General features: G+C 39.8%; 4 non-coding genes across 4 annotated transcripts; 2 read left to right on the top strand and 2 right to left on the bottom strand.

Moving 5' to 3' along the window:
• Positions 1-1,016: 1,016 nt before the first annotated feature.
• TRNAP-AGG (transfer RNA proline (anticodon AGG)) lies at positions 1,017-1,088 on the bottom strand. Its single transcript has one exon. It is a non-coding gene; the product is annotated as a tRNA-Pro (tRNA).
• A 227-nt stretch (positions 1,089-1,315) lies between these two features.
• TRNAP-UGG (transfer RNA proline (anticodon UGG)) lies at positions 1,316-1,387 on the top strand. The gene has a single exon. It is a non-coding gene; the product is annotated as a tRNA-Pro (tRNA).
• A 7,155-nt stretch (positions 1,388-8,542) lies between these two features.
• On the bottom strand, positions 8,543-8,614 carry TRNAP-AGG (transfer RNA proline (anticodon AGG)). The gene has a single exon. It is a non-coding gene; the product is annotated as a tRNA-Pro (tRNA).
• Positions 8,615-8,841: 227 nt separating this feature from the next.
• On the top strand, positions 8,842-8,913 carry TRNAP-UGG (transfer RNA proline (anticodon UGG)). The gene has a single exon. It is a non-coding gene; the product is annotated as a tRNA-Pro (tRNA).
• The last annotated feature ends 10,984 nt before the right edge of the window (positions 8,914-19,897 follow it).

Raw genomic sequence — 19,897 nt, 5'->3', positions numbered from 1 at the left:
GGGTCTGATGTCCCGGCGCCGGATCAGGAGAGCAAATTATACCCTTCAACATTATTTATGCGTACACAGATTTTCAGCCATTTTTGACCCCCCCCCACTTCCCTTATCAGCAAAAGTCAGCAAAACGCTCACCACCCCCCTTCCTTCCCCCTGTCAGCAAAATTTGTCAGCAGCTTAGAATATTTCATATCTTCAAAAAGGGTGATTGATGACGTAAGCAACCTCCAAACCCCCCTCTTCCCCCCTTTGTCATCAAAAGTCAGCAAATCAGAACCCCCCCCCCCCCTCTTCCACCCCACCACTCGATGCTGACGTAATACTTGAATGACCCCCTAACTATTATTATTTTTCTTTGTGTCGGGATGAAAACATTCATCAGCTCACTCTATCGGGAAAAAAATTCTTCTTGAAAATAGGTGGCAGTTTATAGAAGATTGAGTGATTTCCAATGTGAGAGACAGTTGGAATGTGAGTACAGTTGCGCCATCTGTTGTGTACACAAGTAAGTGGCATTCCCGATGGTGCGTGATCGTGTTACCCCCACCCCTGTGTTTCGTACCGTGGAATATTGAGGGAAAAATTCCTGCATATTTGCGTGTTCAGGTGTGCTGCCATCTATTTCTTAAAAAAAAAAACAAAAAAAAACGGACACTGAATGAATATTCTTTTAAGGACAATTTTCGACAGTAGCAGGTACGGATCATTGGAGCCCCCCTACATCCCGGAGCATGGCAACCCTACAGGTTGGGGACATTTGGCGGACCCCGAGACCAGACTTTCACGCAATATTGCATGAAAAAACAAAAATATGATGAGAATAGTCTCGGGCCACAGGCCTGGAGAGCCCTGTCAGCCCCACCCTTGTGGGGTGGGGGCCCATGGGTACAATATGTTGTAATATCCTGACTCACAGATCGGAGAATATCACGCGTTATTAAATATTCTCCTCGGTATAAAATTATGTAACGGAAGAAAAGATATAAGTTTTGAAAATGGAAAAAAAAAAAAATTGCACAGGGTTCGGCCGGGATTTGAACCCGGGACCTCTCGCACCCTAAGCGAGAATCATACCCCTAGACCACCGAACCACGCTAACTACGTTCGCAACAACGCGGAATAACAAATACAGTCCGCCATTCCTCACCATCCTAAAATTCGCCCTCTTCGCCCACGGCCCCCATTCTGATGAATTTCTGCCCTCCATGTCGCATTTCCCGGGATCCGTCTCACCACGAAAGCGTTACTTTTCTCTGCCAGTAGGCTATTCTCGACGTTGAAACAGTTGTCACTCTAAATCGCGCCAAAGCGATTGCGTGGCTCGGTGGTCTAGGGGTATGATTCTCGCTTTGGGTGCGAGAGGTCCCGGGTTCAAATCCCGGTCGAGCCCATTGGTACTTTTTTTTTCCCCCTGGTGTTAAATACCTTCTGCCACCTGATATTTTCCGGAATTTGCCCTCCCCTCTTTTTTTTACCCCTTTTCCAAATTTCTGCCCTCCTATTCGCTTTCCCGGAATTCACCCCCTGTTCCCATTCCCTGTGTTATCTTTTTGTCTTTTCTTCTACATTTTTTGCCTTTATATATTTTGAGTTTTCCAGAATTCATCCCTCTCCGTCAGGGGCGGGGGGGGGGGACTTAGGGGTCTGGGTCCCCCTCAAATGTGAGACAATGACCGAAAAAAAGGGAAAAAGATTGCCAAATCACTTTGGCCTCCCAGGCCTCCCCCCCGAAATGAAAGTGGTCCCCCCCAGGGCAGTCATTTCAACTTTTTCCAGGGGGGGGGGGGAAGGCAAACTTTATTCAGGATGGGGGGGGAGAAAACCTTTTCCAGGGGGGGGCAAAGCACATGTACTCAATGTATGATATTTCAACGTTAAGAACTCAAAATGTCTTTTTTAAGACATTCATTGTGACCCACCCTTTAAGACATATATGGTAAACACTTGGCCCGCGGGCCAAATATGGACATGGCCCCACATCCTAGAGCAGGGCCCCCTAGGCTGGGATCTTTTGCGACCCCTCCCCCAACCACACTCTCACGGGTGAAAGAATTATGATGAATTTATAGCGTGAGAAAGCAAAAAAATAATGGTGAAAATCGTCCCGGGTCCCAGGGCCGGAGCGTTGTCAGCCCACCCCTTGTGGAGGGGGGGGGCATGAATGTGGTCCTGAAGGTTATCTTATGTGGCTTGCCCCCACTCAAACCTAATTTTGTGAAAATGAACGAAGCGGCACATTTACAAGATCGCTTAAATGACCCGTGTCACAATTCCTGAACATTTAGGTGGCCCGTGGCGCATTTTCAGATCACTGAAGTAGGCCCGTGGCATATTCACAGATCACTTAAGTAACTCGCGAAACAGTTTCAGAATACTTAAGCGATCCGTGGCACATTTAGGGATACCTTGAATGACATGTGGCATAGTTTTGGGGCTATTAAGCGGCCCTCCCAGTGCTACCCCTACATTTCCTAATTACTTAAGGCATAATTACGGGTCATTTGAGTGATTCGTGGCACAGTTCCAGAGCCCTTAAGCGTCCCGGACAAATTTCCAGAGCATTTCAAGGATCCGCCAAACATTTCACTAAAGTGGAACGAGATCACTAAACTGGATCTGTAGGGGATTTATCATTAGGGGCAATGTTAGTTCAGGTGCCCACAAACTAGTGAAAGGTTTTTCGCGTTTTTGGCGCACCGAGTAAGATGCCGCCATTAAGAATATTTCATATCTTCATAAAGGGTGGTTGTTGACGTAAGCATCATCCGAGCCCCCCACCCGTTTTAAGACATGGGCCCGGCACGGCACCTCGAGAGAAGAGAGGGCATCACAAAAAGAAGACATCAGGTGGGAATTTTCAAGAATTTGTCTGGTAGGGCCTCAGAAAAATCACTTGGCCCGGGGGCCCGCCCACGAAGCACTCAAGACGGCCCTGCTATCGCCATGGGGGGTGCGGTAGCCCGGTCGATAAGATGCTCGCCAAAGGATGTTTAGAAGTGTCGCGAGTTCGATACCCGGTTCGTCCTTGTCAGGGCGTACCAACCTCTCGATGAGTATATATAAAAAAAAAGCCTGCCGTTCGGAATCGGCAGTAAGTTGTAGGTCCCGGTCTAATTAGCCCTCGTGTGCAGAAAATGACCGTGGTGCGACAAAAATGATCAAATGGTGATCTATCGCCGTGGGCAGTTTACTACCTAGTGAGTTGTGACGGAAGTGTAAGCGCGTACCTAACAGTCCGAGTGCGTATTTTAGAGTTGCATCTGATTTTCAGTGCCGCCATCTATATTTCAGAAGTGAAGTAAGTGAAGTGTAGTGACTGAATATTTTTACGTCCGCACACTGTTCTTTCCTTCAGAGTTCCTGGCCTTCGGGGCCATTCAAGTATTAAGTAAGCAGATTTTCAGTCATTTTTGATCCTCCTCTCCCCCTTGTCAGTAAAAGTCAGCAAAACACTGACCCCCGTCCCCCCCATGTCAGCAAAATTTCGTCAGCAGCTTAGAATATTTCATATCTTCAAAAAGGGGTGGTTGATGACGTAAGCAACCTTCAAACCCCTTCTCCCCCCCTTGTCATCAAAAGTCAGAAAATCCGAACCCCCCCACCCACCAATGCTGACGTAATGACTTCTTTTTCGTCTTCCACCGTCGCAGAAAATATAGTCAGCTCAGTCCGCTATTACACGCATAAGGGGTCATTCAAGTATTGCGTCAGCATCGGGGGGGGGGGGGGGTGTTCGTATATGCTGACTTTCGATGAAAAGGGGGGGGAGGGGGGGTTTGCAGGTTGCTTACGTCATCAGCCACCCCTTTTTGGAGAATGAAAATTCTTCTAGATATGAAATATTCTAAGCTGCTGACGAAATTCTGCTGACAAGGGGGTTCAAAAATGGCTGGAAATCTGCTTACGTAATACTTGAATGGCCCCCTTATCTGCCAGATGATAATATTCTCTTTATTCGAAGAATTCATTTGAATCAACCAATCGAAACATTTTGTATAAATATCACGAATGGAATTTGAAAGGCCAAATACAATCTAAAAGAAAAAAAGACGAATGTCGTCCCGTAAAAGACACGGAAATTGGACTGGAAAATAAAAAGCCGGTAAAAATATAAACAGTGTTGCTTGTTACGTTACAGAGAGAGTCAACATGGCGTAAACACCCTTTGTTTTTGCTGCCGTCGTTTCCTCCGAACCGACAAATCGTTTCATTCGCTTTTGATCAACAGACATCGCTGTGACGATTTGTGCATCTCTTATTTTATTTCATTACTCATTTATCGAATGTGTTACCCGGAAATAATTTGCTTTGTGAAGGGGGGGGGGGAAATAATTTACTGCCGATTTTTCACAGATTGGGGAAAATTTCGCTCTTTTTTCCCGCCTTTTGTTTCTATTTCGGGGAAGGAAAAACATTCCAAAAAAAATATCTTCCTTAAAAAACGGAATGTATTTTTATTGGAAACATTTATCTTCGGAAATATTTGTTCATGTTTAGGCTGACCATATTTCCTCGAGAGAAATACGGGACATTGGGATTCCAAATACGGGTCAGCGCCAATTATCGCCAAAATCAAACAAAGTTGCCAAATATTGTTGAAATTACGGAAAAATCACAATGGCGGGAAATGAACTATTACTGCAAATTGAAGTGGATTAAAATGAATTCCACGAAGAAAACGTTCACCAAAGACGAATGTGGAAGATTAATATTCTTTTTTTGTAGTTGTAATTATCATAAAATAATTTATGAGTTGGAAAATAATGTCAATCTTTGACTTCAATAAGGAATAAAAATTCAAGTAGGCTTCGTGTAAAATACGGGAAAAACCGGGACACTTTTGCCAAAAAGTCGGGACGACCAAAAAAACAGAAAATGGCGTGACTGTCCCAAGAAATACGGGACGTATGGTCACCATATTCATGTTCGCATATTTCTTGTATCTATAGTGACCATACATCCCGTATTTCTCGGGGCAGTCCCGGTTTTTCTGTTTTTTTTTGGCCGTCCCGACTTTTTTGCGAAAGTGTCCCGGTTTTTCCCGTTTTTTTACACGAAGCTTACTTGAATTTTTATTTTTTATTGAAGTCAAAGAATGAAATATTATTTTCCCACTCATAAACTATATTATGATAATTACAATTGTAAATATTATTTTTAATATTCATAAATGATTTATGTAACTTAAACATAAATGGCAATATCATAACTTTCGCCGATGACACAGTATTACTTTACTCATCTGATGATTTTCAATCTCTTACTAACCTAATCAATACTGATTTAATTAAAATTCGAAAGTGGTTTGTTGCTAACGACCTTCAGATAAATACATCAAAAACTAAGTTTATAAATTTCTCTTCCCAATCTAACACTCACTTTCACCCTAATTTAATTTTCCATAATTGCAATTGTACTATTAATTCTGATTGTAATTGTTCATGTCTCGAACAAGTTACTACAATTAAATACCTTGGAGTATATATTGATCACAATCTTAAATGGAAGAGTCATATCAAGTACTTGCAAAAAAGACTACGACTAGCAATTTATAAATTTTACTATCTCAAATCCTACTTGAATCAGTCGTTTTTATTAACCCTTTATTATTCCTTGTTTCACTCACTCCTACTATATGGTCTAACTGTCTGGGGTTCTGACTACCTTTCAACCCTTTACCCTATAATCAGCCTCCATAAGAGAATAATTAGAATCATCACAAATAACTTTACTACACCATCAATACAACTTCATCAACATCTTGGAATACTTACATTACGTCAATTATATTTCTATAAATCTATTCTCCTCCTATTCAAAGGTCAATTCTCCTTGCCTTTAAATACATCTCGATCTTCAAATAGATTAAATAATATGTATTCACTTCCGCTGCCTCATAAAACACTGTTGAAGAAACATTTTACTTACCTTATCCCAAAATTCTACAATACATTACCACCAGAAATCACTCACAATACTAATTTATCATCCTTTAAAAAGTGTGTCAAGCAATACATATTCTCACTAGATGGTATAGGAAATTTGTTTTAATGTTTTTTTCACTTGCTCATATAATCCTTAAATAACGTAACAGTTTAATTTAACTACATGCTGCATCTAGTCGTTTTTGCTTTCATTCCAACATCTAAAAAAATTATATTTTTAGTTGCAGCATGTAGAACTGTTTTTAAATTGCACTCCTCTGTTGCCATTAATTTTTATTTTAATTTGAATAATTTTTATTTTTTTATTTTTTTTATTTGACTATACTGTTTTCCATACTAATCTTTACTAGCATTTACCAGAATGGGTCATTTTTTGATTGACTCCTTGGTAAATTTTTTCTTTTTGTACTGTTATATGATAACAATAAATTTGATTTATATTTAAAAAAAAAAAAAAAAAAAAAAAAAATAAGAATATTAATCTCTCTCATTTGTCTTGGTGAACGTTTTATTTCGTGGAATTCATTTAAATCCGCTGCAACTTGCAGTAATGCTTTACTTCCCGCCATTTTATTTTTTAAGTAATTTCTCCAATATTTGGCAACTTTGTTTACTTTTGGCGTCATTTTTGGCTATAATTGGCGATGTCCCGTATTTTCCCGTATTTGGAATCTCAATTTGCCGTATTTCTTTCGAGGAAATATGGTCAGCCTACTTGTATCTTATGTATTTGGTTGTTTTTGTTTTTGTTTTTGAGAATGCATTTGATGGAAATAGCGATAGACAAAGTAAGAAGTAAAAGCGTCTTTTTTTTTAGATTTAGGGGAAACAGTCACTAATGAACTGAACAATCACTAAGGAAACAGATACAGTCGAATCCCATTATAACGAACTCCCAAGAGACCGAAGAAATCACTTCGTAATAACGGAATTTCGTAATAAAGGAATCTCAGGTTTTTGCATTGTTCCTATGTAAACTTATCTGGTGGATTAGAAAAGTGTTCGTTAAAACGAAATTGTCGCTATAACGGTATTCGTTAAAACGGGATTCGACTGTATTTTCTGGATATTATGCTGAGGTGAACTCGGAAAGAAAAGCCATCTTGTCTCCGCCGGTACTTGAAGTCATGCCCTCTCGCATACCGAACAAGTGTGCTGCCATCTACGCCACTGGTGGAGTCACTCTAATACTACTCCATTCACTAATGTTACTTTACTCACTACTACTAAACCGTATATGTACCTCGTCCATATTCTTCTGCGGAATCTAAGGGGCCATTCAAGTAAGCGGAGTTTTAGCCATGTTTGATCCCCCTGTCCCCCTTGTCCGCAAAATTTCGTCAGTAGCTTAGAATATTTCATATCTTCAAAAAGGGTGGTTGATGACGTAAGCAATCTTCAAAGCCGCCTGCCCCCCCCCTTGTCATCAAAAGTCAGCAAATCAGAACCCCACCCCACCACTCGATGCTGACGTAATACTTGAATGACCCCTAATTATTATTATTATTTTTTTTTTGTGTCGTTTAGTGGCAGTTTATAGAAGATTGAGTGATTTCCAATGTGAGAGACAGTTGGAATGTGAGTACAGTTGCGCCATCTGTTGTGTACACAAGTAAGTGGCATTACCAATGGTGCGTGATCTTGTTACCCCCCCCCCCCCCCACACACACTCCTGTGTTTCGTAACGTAGAAAATTGAGGGAAAAATTCCTGCATGTTTGCGTGTTCAGGTGTGCTGCCATCTATTTCTTAAAAAAACAGACACTGAACGAATATTCTTTTAAGGGCAATTTTCGAATTTTGTTGATCATTTGATCATTTTTTTTTTGATCATTTTTGTCGCACCACGGTCATTTTCTGCACACGAGGGCTAATTAGACCGGGACCTACAATTTATTGCCGATTCCGAACGGCAGGCTGGTTTTTCATACTCATCGAGAGGTTGGTGCGCTAACCTCTCGATGGGGGACTCCCTGCGGTAGCAATTTTTGCTGCGGTCAAGTCGCCGTTTTTTGTTGTACCCCTGTGTCAGGAAAGTTTTCTGACAAGGACGAACTGGGTATCGAACTCGTGACACCTCTAAACATCCGTTGGTACTTTAGGCGAGCATCTTATCGATCGGGCTACCGCGCCCCATTCGAAAACAGAACGTAACCCATTCGAATTTTGTAAGATCTGTAGTTATTCTCTTCTGGCGAGATTTTTTTTTGTATTTTTCCTATCAAGGGGAAAGACACGGTTCGCACTTGGCGTCTTGAAGTTCAAAAAACCACACGAAGTATGACAGTAGCAGGTACGGATCATTGGAGCCCCCCTACATCCCGGAACATGGCAACCCTACAGGTTGGGGACATTTGGCGGACCCCGAGACCAGACTCTGACGCAATATTGCATGAAAAAACAAAAATATGATGAGAATAGTCCCGGGCCACAGGCCTGGAGAGCCCTGTCAGCCCCACCCTTGTGGGTACAATATGTTGTAATATCCTGACTCACAGATCGGAGAATATCACGCGTTATTAAATATTCTCCTCGGTATAAAATTATGTTACGGAAGAAAAGATATAAGTTTTGAAAGGGGAAAAAAAAAAAAATTGCACAGGGTTCGGCCGGGATTTGAACCCGGGACCTCTCGCACCCTAAGCGAGAATCATACCCCTAGACCACCGAACCACGCTAACTACGTTCGCAACAACGCGAAATAACAAATACAGTCCGCCATTCCTCACCATCCTAAAATTCGCCCTCTTCGCCCACGACCCCCATTCTGATGAATTTCTGCCCTCCATGTCGCATTTCCCGGGATCCGTCTCACAACGAAAGCGTTACTTTTCTCTGCCGGTAGGCTATTCTCGACGTTCAAACAGTTGTCACTCTAAATCGCGCCAAAGCGATTGCGTGGCTCGGTGGTCTAGGGGTATGATTCTCGCTTTGGGTGCGAGAGGTCCCGGGTTCAAATCCCGGTCGAGCCCATTGGTACTTTTTTTTTTCCCCTGGTGTTAAATACCTTCTGCCACCTGATATTTTCCGGAATTTGCCCTCCCCTCTTTTTTTTACCCCTTTTCCAAATTCCTGCCCTCCTATTCGCTTTTCCGGAATTCACCCCCTGTTCCCATTCCCTGTGGTTTTTTTTTGTCTTTTTCTTCTACATTTTTTGTCTTTATATATTTTGAGTTTTCCAGAACTAATCCCTCTCCGTCGGGGGGGGGGGACTGAGGGGGTCTGGGTCCCCCTTAAATGTGAGATAATGACCGAAAAAAAGGGAAAAAGATGGCCAAATCACTTTGGCCTCCCAGGCCCCCCTGAAATGAAAGTGGTCCCCCCCTCCCAGGGCCGTGATTTCAACTTTTTCCAGGGGGGGGGGGCAAACTTTATTCAGGGGGGGGGGCAAACCTTTTTTCCCCTCTTTTTTTTACCCCTTTTCCAAATTCCTGCCCTCCTATTCGCTTTCCCGGAATTCACCCTCTGTTCCCATTCCCTGTGGTTTTTTTTTGTCTTTTTCTTCTACATTTTTTGTCTTTATATATTTTGAGTTTTCCAGAATTAATCCCTCTCCGTCGGGGGGGGGGGGGGGGGACTGAGAGGGTCTGGGTCTCCCTTAAATGTGAGATAATGACCGAAAAAAAGGGAAAAAGATGGCCAAATCACTTTGGCCTCCCAGGCCCCCCCTGAAATGAAAGTGGTCCCCCCTCCCCAGGGCCGTGATTTCAACTTTTTCCGGGGGGGGGGGCAAACTTTATTCTTGGGGGGGGGAGCAAACCTTTTCCGGGGGGGGGCAAAGCACATGTACTCAATGTATGATAAAGAACGTATGGTCACCCTATTCATGTTCGTATATTTCTTGTATCTATAGTGACCATACATCCCGTATTTCTCGGGGCAGTCCCGGTTTTTCTGTTTTTTTGGCCGTCCTGACTTTTTTAGCGAAAGTGTCCCGGTTTTTCCCGTTTTTTTACACGAAGCTTACTTCAATTTTTATTTTTTATTGAAGTCAAATAATGAAATATTATTTTCCCACTCATCAATATTTGGCAACTTTGTTTACTTTTGGCGTCATTTTTGGCTATAATTGGCGATGTGCCGTATTTTCCCGTATTTGGAATCTCAATTTCCCGTATTTCTTTCGAGGAAATATGGTCAGCCTACTTGTATCTTATGTATTTGGTTGTTTTTGTTTTTGAGAATGCATTTGATGGAAATAGCGATAGACAAAGTAAGAAGTAAAAGCGTCTTTCTTTTTAGATTTAGGGGAAACAGTCACTAATGAACTGAACAATCACTAAGGAAACAGATACAGTCGAATCCCATTATAATGAACTCCAAGAGACCGAAGAAATCACTTCGTTATAACGGAATTTCGTAATAAAGGACTCTCAGGTTTTTGCATTGTTCCTATGTAAACTTATCTGGAGGATTAGAAAAGTGTTCGTTAAAACGAAATTTTCGCTATAACGGTATTCGTTAAAACGGGATTCGATTGTATTTTCTGGATATTATGCTGAGGTGAACTCGGAAAGAAAAGCCATCTTGTCTCCGCCGGTACTTGAAGTCGTGCCCTCTCGCATACCGAACAAGTGTGCTGCCATCTACGCCACTGGTGGAGTCACTCTAATACTACTACTCCATTCACTAATGTTACTTTACTCACTACTACTAAACCGTACATGTACCTCGTCCATATTCTTCTGCGGAATCTAAGGGGCCATTCAAGTATTACGTAAGCGGATTTTTAGCCATGTTTGAGCCCCCCTGTCCCCCTTGTCAGCAAAATTTCGTCAGCAGCTTAGAATATTTCATAACTTCAAAAAGGGTGGTTGATGACGTAAGCAATCTTCAAAGCCCCTCTCCCCCCATCATCAAAAGTCAGCAAATCCGAAACCCTCTCTCCCCCCTCCCCGATTCTGACGTAATGCTTGAATGACCCCTAACGAACGACTTGGTACATGTTGGAATTTGCGGGTAGTGAAACCTGACGTGAAAATTGTTTCTGTGTAATGCTTGCTATGTGTAGTGCTTTTTTCTTACTTTCAAACCGAGTACAACTCAGGTCTATCACCATCTATGGGCGATTTACTACCAAGTGAGTTGTACCAGAAGTGTAACTGTGTGTGTGTACCTAACAGTCTGAGTGCGCATGTAGTGTTGTGTTTGATTTTTCAGTGTCGCCATCTATATTTCGGAAGTGAAGTGAGTGATGTGTTATGGCTGAATTACATTTGCAGGTCTGTTGCTCTCTGTGGCGTGATTTTTCAAAGGGGAGATCGGCTCGCATTCGCGCCATGGAGTTGGGAACCACAGGAAACCAACTTCAGCCGACCACCATTGTGGCGATGGTGGGGTATGTGTAGTGCTGCCATTTGCCGTAACCCTACACATTTGGGACATGCATTGCATAATACAATTACATTTTACATCCATTAATTCTAGGAGGGGGGGAGGGAACAAGCTTCTCTTAGAAAGTTTATTGGGAGCGGGGTGGGCAAGCACCCTGAATGCTCAGGTTCCTATGGTGTCCTCAGGTGTCTGTGTCCAACCTGGTGTAGGTAAAATGGACTTCTACCGAAACACATGCATACACAATCTGCATTGCGATAATCGCATTTATGACTTAAAGAGTGACAAACGTAGCATTTTCACGAAAATAAGTGGACTGCCGAACAATATTGCGCAGGAACGGTAAGAAAATGCCCGTGTCCCGTAAAACGGGATGTATGGTCTGCTTGTCAAAATACGCAGAGTGGCGCGCGCACCAAAATCAAACTAAATGTTAAGAGGTGATGGATTTTTAAATCATTTTCAAGTTCAGAACGAAGAAGTGTTAGGCAGACATTAATAAAAGTAAACACTATAAAAGTTTTAACAAAATATTTTACAAAACTTGAAGAAAAAGAAAATCAACCAATTGTTTGTAGTGCACTGCCGGCCGAGCGAATGTGACCAATAGGCTTATTAGTTGGTTTTTTTTCAAGTTTTGTAAAAGATCTTTTATCAAACTTTTATAGCGTAATGCCAGCCTTGACGAAAATTCAATATTAATTGAAGAAATAATTTTAGAATTGTAAAAAAAATTATTGCAGATCTAATGTAAAAATTATGGTTTTCTGAAAGAAATAATTTTAAAATTAATGAAAGTTCATAATTTACTAAAGAAAGAATTTTTCAGAACTTATAAAAAAAATTGTTTCAGAATTAATGAAAATTTCTGAGTTTTGTAAAAGAAATAATTTTTCAGAATTTGGGGGAAAAAAGTGATTTCTGATTTTTTTTCTTCTTCAGAACTAATGAAAGTAATATTTTCGGAACTAATGAAAGTTCGGGATTTTGAAAGGAATGATTTCTGAATGAAAAGTATATCGACTACGGAAAGAAATAATTTCAGAACTAATGAAAGTTCGGGATTTATTAAACAAGCGATTTCATAGCTAAAGAAAGTTCGGGATTTCATAGCTAATGAAAGTTCGGGATTTCATAGCTAATGAAAGTTCGGGATTTCATAGCTAATGAAAGTTCGGGATTTATTAAAGAAGCGATTTCATAGCTAAAGAAAGTTCGGGTTTTATTAAAGAAGCGATTTCATAGCTAATGAAAGTTCGGGATTTCATAGCTAAAGAAAGTTCGGGATTTATTAAAGAAGCGATTTCATAGCTAAAGAAAGTTCGGGTTTTATTAAAGAAGCGATTTCATAGCTAAAGAAAGTTCGGGATTTCATAGCTAAAGAAAGTTCGGGATTTCATAGCTAATGAAAGTTCGGGTTTTATTAAAGAAGCGATTTCACAGCTAAAGAAAGTTCGGGATTTCATAGCTGAAGAAAGTTCGGGTTTTATTAAAGAAGCGATTTCATAGCTAAAGAAAGTTCGGGATTTCATAGCTAATGAAAGTTCGGGATTTCATAGCTAATGAAAGTTCGGGATTTATTAAAGAAGCGATTTCATAGCTAAAGAAAGTTATACAATACAAATACAAATACAACGCCACAACAGGCAAATTGCCCAACGAGGTGGCTGAACATCATGGATCTCCGAGCCCCTACCTACTACTCTTACACCACACATGCACCCCCCCCCGGAACCCCCCAACGAATCGGTACATGCGGGAATGTGCGTGTACGTGTAGTGCAACCTGACGTAAAGTTTGTTTCTGTGTAATGCTTGTTATGTGTAGTGCTGTCATCTGCCCCCAGTTTTACAAACTATGAGTGAAGTGTTATGGTTGAATGATTTACCGTTGTAGGACCGTTGCTCTCTGTGGCGAGACTTTTTAACGGGGAGATCGGCTCGCATTTGCGCCTTGAAGTTGGGAACCACAGAAAACCAACTTCAGCCGACCACCACTGTGGGGTTCGAACCCGGATCCTCGCATCACGAGTCCGGCACTATAACCACTCGACCACCACAGCGGCGGGTTTTATTAAAGAAGCGATTTCATAGCTAAAGAAAGTTCGGGATTTCATAGCTAATGAAAGTTCGGGATTTATTAAAGAAGCGATTTCATAGCTAAAGAAAGTTCGGGATTTCATAGCTAATGAAAGTTCGGGATTTCATAGCTAAAGAAAGTTCGGGATTTATTAAAGAAGCGATTTCATAGCTAACGAAAGTTCGGGATTTCATAGCTAATGAAAGTTCGGGATTTCATAGCTAATGAAAGTTCGGGATTTATTAAAGAAGCGATTTCATAGCTAACGAAAGTTCGGGATTTCATAGCTAATGAAAGTTCGGGTTTTATTAAAGAAGCGATTTCATAGCTAATGAAAGTTCGGGATTTATTAAAGAAGCGATTTCATAGCTAACGAAAGTTCGGGATTTCATAGCTAATGAAAGTTCGGGATTTATTAAAGAAGCGATTTCATAGCTAACGAAAGTTCGGGATTTCATAGCTAATGAAAGTTCGGGTTTTATTAAAGAAGCGATTTCATAGCTAATGAAAGTTCGGGATTTATTAAAGAAGCGATTTCATAGCTAACGAAAGTTCGGGATTTCATAGTTAATGAAAGTTCGGGATTTCATAGCTAATGAAAGTTCGGGATTTATTAAAGAAGCGATTTCATAGCTAACGAAAGTTCGGGATTTCATAGCTAATGAAAGTTCGGGTTTTATTAAAGAAGCGATTTCATAGCTAATGAAAGTTCGGGATTTATTAAAGAAGCGATTTCATAGCTAATGAAAGTTCGGGATTTCATAGCTAATGAAAGTTCGGGATTTATTAAAGAAGCGATTTCATAGCTAACGAAAGTTCGGGATTTCATAGCTAATGAAAGTTCGGGTTTTATTAAAGAAGCGATTTCATAGCTAATGAAAGTTCGGGATTTATTAAAGAAGCGATTTCATAGCTAACGAAAGTTCGGGATTTCATAGCTAATGAAAGTTCGGGATTTATTAAAGAAGCGATTTCATAGCTAACGAAAGTTCGGGATTTCATAGCTAATGAAAGTTCGGGTTTTATTAAAGAAGCGATTTCATAGCTAATGAAAGTTGGGGATTTATTAAAGAAGCGATTTCATAGCTAATGAAAGTTCGGGATTTCATAGCTAATGAAAGTTTGGGATTTATTAAAGAAGCGATTTCATAGCTAACGAAAGTTCGGGATTTCATAGCTAATGGAAGTTCGGGTTTTATTAAAGAAGCGATTTCATAGCTAAAGAAAGTTCGGGATTTATTAAAGAAGCGATTTCATAGCTAACGAAAGTTCGGGATTTCATAGCTAATGAAAGTTCGGGATTTATTAAAGAAGCGATTTCATAGCTAACGAAAGTTCGGGATTTCATAGCTAAAGAAAGTTCGGGATTTATTAAAGAAGCGATTTCATAGCTAACGAAAGTTCGGGATTTCATAGCTAATGAAAGTTCGGGATTTCATAGCTAATGAAAGTTCGGGATTTATTAAAGAAGCGATTTCATAGCTAACGAAAGTTCGGGATTTCATAGCTAATGAAAGTTCGGGTTTTATTAAAGAAGCGATTTCATAGCTAATGAAAGTTCGGGATTTATTAAAGAAGCGATTTCATAGCTAATGAAAGTTCGGGATTTCATAGCTAATGAAAGTTCGGGATTTATTAAAGAAGCGATTTCATAGCTAACCAAAGTTCGGGATTTCATAGCTAATGAAAGTTCGGGATTTATTAAAGAAGCGATTTCATAGCTAATGAAAGTTCGGGATTTCATAGCTAATGAAAGTTCGGGATTTATTAAAGAAGCGATTTCATAGCTAACGAAAGTTCGGGATTTCATAGCTAATGAAAGTTCGGGTTTTATTAAAGAAGCGATTTCATAGCTAATGAAAGTTCGGGATTTATTAAAGAAGCGATTTCATAGCTAATGAAAGTTCGGGATTTCATAGCTAATGAAAGTTCGGGATTTATTAAAGAAGCGATTTCATAGCTAACGAAAGTTCGGGATTTCATAGCTAATGAAAGTTCGGGTTTTATTAAAGAAGCGATTTCATAGCTAAAGAAAGTTCGGGATTTATTAAAGAAGCGATTTCATAGCTAACGAAAGTTCGGGATTTCATAGCTAATGAATGTTCGGGTTTTATTAAAGAAGCGATTTCATAGCTAATGAAAGTTCGGGATTTATTAAAGAAGCGATTTCATAGCTAACGAAAGTTCGGGATTTCATAGCTAAAGAAAGTTCGGGATTTATTAAAGAAGCGATTTCATAGCTAACGAAAGTTCGGGATTTCATAGCTAATGAAAGTTCGGGATTTATTAAAGAAGCGATTTCATAGCTAACGAAAGTTCGGGATTTCATAGCTAATGAAAGTTCGGGTTTTATTAAAGAAGCGATTTCATAGCTAATGAAAGTTCGGGATTTATTAAAGAAGCGATTTCATAGCTAATGAAAGTTCGGGATTTCATAGCTAATGAAAGTTCGGGATTTATTAAAGAAGCGATTTCATAGCTAATGAAAGTTCGGGATTTCATAGCTAATGAAAGTTCGGGATTTATTAAAGAAGCGATTTCATAGCTAACGAAAGTTCGGGATTTCATAGCTAATGAAAGTTCGGGATTTATTAAAGAAGCGATTTCATAGCTAACGAAAGTTCGGGATTTCATAGCTAAAGAAAGTTCGGGATTTATTAAAGAAGCGATTTCATAGCTAACGAAAGTTCGGGATTTCATAGCTAATGAAAGTTCGGGATTTATTAAAGAAGCGATTTCATAGCTAACGAAAGTTCGGGATTTCATAGCTAATGAAAGTTCGGGTTTTATTAAAGAAGCGATTTCATAGCTAATGAAAGTTCGGGATTTATTAAAGAAGCGATTTCATAGCTAATGAAAGTTCGGGATTTCATAGCTAATGAAAGTTCGGGATTTATTAAAGAAGCGATTTCATAGCTAACGAAAGTTCGGGATTTCATAGCTAATGAAAGTTCGGGATTTATTAAAGAAGCGATTTCATAGCTAACGAAAGTTCGGGATTTATTAAAGAAGCGATTTCATAGCTAACGAAAGTTCGGGATTTATTAAAGAAGCGATTTCATAGCTAACGAAAGTTCGGGATTTCATAGCTAATGAAAGTTCGGGTTTTATTAAAGAAGTGATTTCATAGCTAATGAAAGTTTAGGTTTTTGATTCAGATTTGACTTGAATTATTCCAAATTAAGAAAATTATATAAAAATTTCTGAAAGAAGGGATTTCATAATTAACGAAAATCAGTGATTTATAATGAAATAAATAGTTTATGAATTTAATGGAAATCTTAAGTGATTGAAGGACTCCTTCTGATCCACCCGTACGACGCCACTACTTACCATGCATAAAAGCCACCAGAAAACACCAGGTTTTTTTCCCCCACGTTTTCCCGAATTGTGAAAGTACATTCCAGAAAAATACGAGAAATCCCGATTTTAGATAGAAATGAGAGATTGTCTCTGGCGTTTCCGCCATCAAACGAATTCTTCCATGCATACAGCATGAGTATCTATTTTAGAAAGAAAAAAAAACAACTCGTCTCTTTGTTTGCGTCCATGTTGAATAAATGTTTGTTTTCGCCGCAAGGTGGCAAATGTTTGTGACATGCGAGTCTTCGTTTCGATGTGTTACCTCACATCGTATCTATCTTCCATCACAATCTCACGAGTAGTAATCTTTGTCAAGGGAAACAAAATGACGTCTTTTTGTTATTTTTTTCCTTACGGTTGGATTTGGCACAAATATTTTTCTCTATTTTGTGTTTTTTTTCGGTGTTTTTTCCTTATATTGGGGGGGGGGGGGTGCTTCTATCTCCTTAACTGATGCATCTTTTCTATCGCTATTACCTTAACTGGTGCTTCTTTTCTCGTTCTATCTCCTTAACTGGTGCTTCTTTTCTGGTGCTATCTCCTTAACTGGTGCTATCTCCTTAACTTGTGCTTCTGTCCTGTCGCTATCTCTTTAACAGGTCTCTTTTATGGAACATGCTTATATTTAGTGTATTCTCAACGGGCGGGGCGCAGGAACCAAAGCCAAAATGGGGCTCAAAATTATTTCAATTTTTATTAATACACATTATGAAATTTTTAATACATAAATTGCCCAATTAGGGAGCCCCGAAAATGGTTAAGATCGTCTGACGGACATATCAATATTCTTTCCAAACATCCCAGTCCCAGATTAGGGGGCTCTTAACCTTTTGTGTTCGACGGACCCTTTATACCAATAAGATGAAGCCCACAGATACCTTGTACTTCTTTAACTGGTGCTTCTTTTCTCGTTCCATCTCTCGTTCATCCCACAACGGCGCGTGTAAACGGGTGCTTCTTTTCTCGTTCTATCTCCTTAACTGGTGCTTCTTTTCGGTTGCTATCTCCTTAACTGATGTCTCTTTTATGGCACAATTTCCTTAACTTGCGCTTCTTTTCTGTTGCTATCCCCATACACACTTTGAGGAGCATCCAGGATCACGATTTGAGTACCCGTAGCAATGCATAGGGGTGTGTAAAACCCAGGGCCGTATTTATGTTTTTGCCGCCTGTGGGCTACACAAATTTTGCCGCCCCCCCTCCCATTTCAGTCTAATTTTTTACACCCCCTCCACGCCATTACTGATAAACCATAAACAAGCAAAAGACAAAAAGTGGTACTGCATATACTTGCGCCTAAATTTTACTTTTCTGTCCTGTATTCGTGTATTATTCCGATCCATAACGATTGCCATATAACGGGAGGGGGAAGGGGGCGGGTTGCTCAACCTGCGGCCCATAGGCGTCTACACATCGATGAATAACACTGATAAATTTGATCGGAATATGAAAGTATGTCGGCACCATTGATTGGTGCCGAGATACTTTGTGCGTATTTGGTTATAGTCTAGCAACAAAATCAATAATGCACACATTACATAATATCTATTCATATTATCTTTAACCGCACGTTCTTAAGTGTATTTTGAAATAATGAAATAATTTTTCAAAGTTGTTTCGTGGACCAATTAAAATTCTCGACGGGGCCCGCCAATGGTTTGTGCACTCGTGCGATTTAAATTCTTGCATTGCTTGAATATACAGAGTGTCCCACAATCCCCTACGGTTTTCACAATCAGAATAGCAAGAAAACGGTGACAGATATTTGAGCCATTCTTGCGGAATATAAACGTGCGAAGTCAGGAATTTCGGATACGCCATTCATGTTTCAAGGGATTGTATAGTTATTGAAATATCAAAAAAAAAAAATTACCTTTTTATATGGACAACATGTGCCCAAAAACCGAATTGAAAAGTTGTTTCCCTGTCTCTTCTGACGCCAACAAGGAAATTTCCGCATTTCTAAGTGCAATCAATGAAATACTTTTTTCAAAATTTTTTCGTGGAGCGATTAAAATTCCAGAAGGGGCCCGCCATTGGCTTGTGCACTCGTCTGATTTAAATGCCGTGCACCAGAGCATTAATGTTCGTTTCATTCGTCACAGCGTTTCTTCGGCTGAGATCCCACAAGGCCTGATTAGTCCTCCACAAGGTCATGTGGAAAACACAATAAAATGCTTTATTTTATGCTGCTTCTCTGTCCTTATTGGTTGTCCTCACTTTTAGCCTATCTACCGCCGGTGATTTTCATGCTACAGTTGCCGTTCGAACGCTATTTAGTGTTTTTCAGTATGGAGATCGCATTCCAAAACAAAAAACTTGGTGTTGCCATTTGATATTTCCGAAATTTTCTCACTGTAACCGTAACTGTTAGAGTGACACTGTTGTTTTCCATATCATTCTTGAGCTCATACCTCAAAATACCTTACGCCAAAATTTCATTCAGTTTCTGTGAATGGTATGATAGTTAGGGGCCCATATGTCGGGATAGTTTTTTTATAATCACCCTGTATATAAATATACATATATATTTTTTTTTATTTGGGTCCTTCCTTCAGAAACAACTCCTCGTGTTCCACAGAGTATGCCACGAGGCTTACAAACGTAAGTAACAACAACAAACATATACGGTTCAAGAAACTCAAAAATTGCAATACAGCGTAATACAAAAGCAAGGATAAATCTGATCAGTATGTACAATAACAACATACGGATGCAATTCGAAAGCGCAATATTGCACCAGTGAATGCCATATGGTATCGATGCAAATGTTAAAAAAAAAATAAATAAATATTGCAATACACATACGTGAATAGAAAAATATACGACCACACATAAATATATATACACACACACATATACACATACAAATACTTACACACACATATATCTATTCTATAATATAAAATCACAAACAAACTCGAAAAGGGCCTGTTGCTAAGCAACCGAGTGACGGAAGTGGGTGAAATTTTTGAGTGACGGAAATCTGTTACGGAAGTGGGTTCGATTCATATATCGATATTCACATTCATATATCGATATGATATCATATATCATATATCGATATTGGGTCGATATTCACATATCGGGACCCATTTGACCCATCGGGACCATGTTATGTGCATGTACCAAGAGACTCCTACATCCTACAGCAGAGCCCTTAGGCTGGAATTTAGATTT

This window comes from Pholcus phalangioides, unplaced genomic scaffold (genome assembly GCF_987345545.1).
Source record: "Pholcus phalangioides strain wild (caught in Gottingen) unplaced genomic scaffold, Ppha-v1.0 ptg000008l_1, whole genome shotgun sequence".
Taxonomy (NCBI): Eukaryota; Metazoa; Arthropoda; class Arachnida; order Araneae; family Pholcidae; genus Pholcus; species Pholcus phalangioides.
Note: the sequence above shows the minus strand (reverse complement) of the source record. Positions and strands in the feature narration are given on the sequence as shown.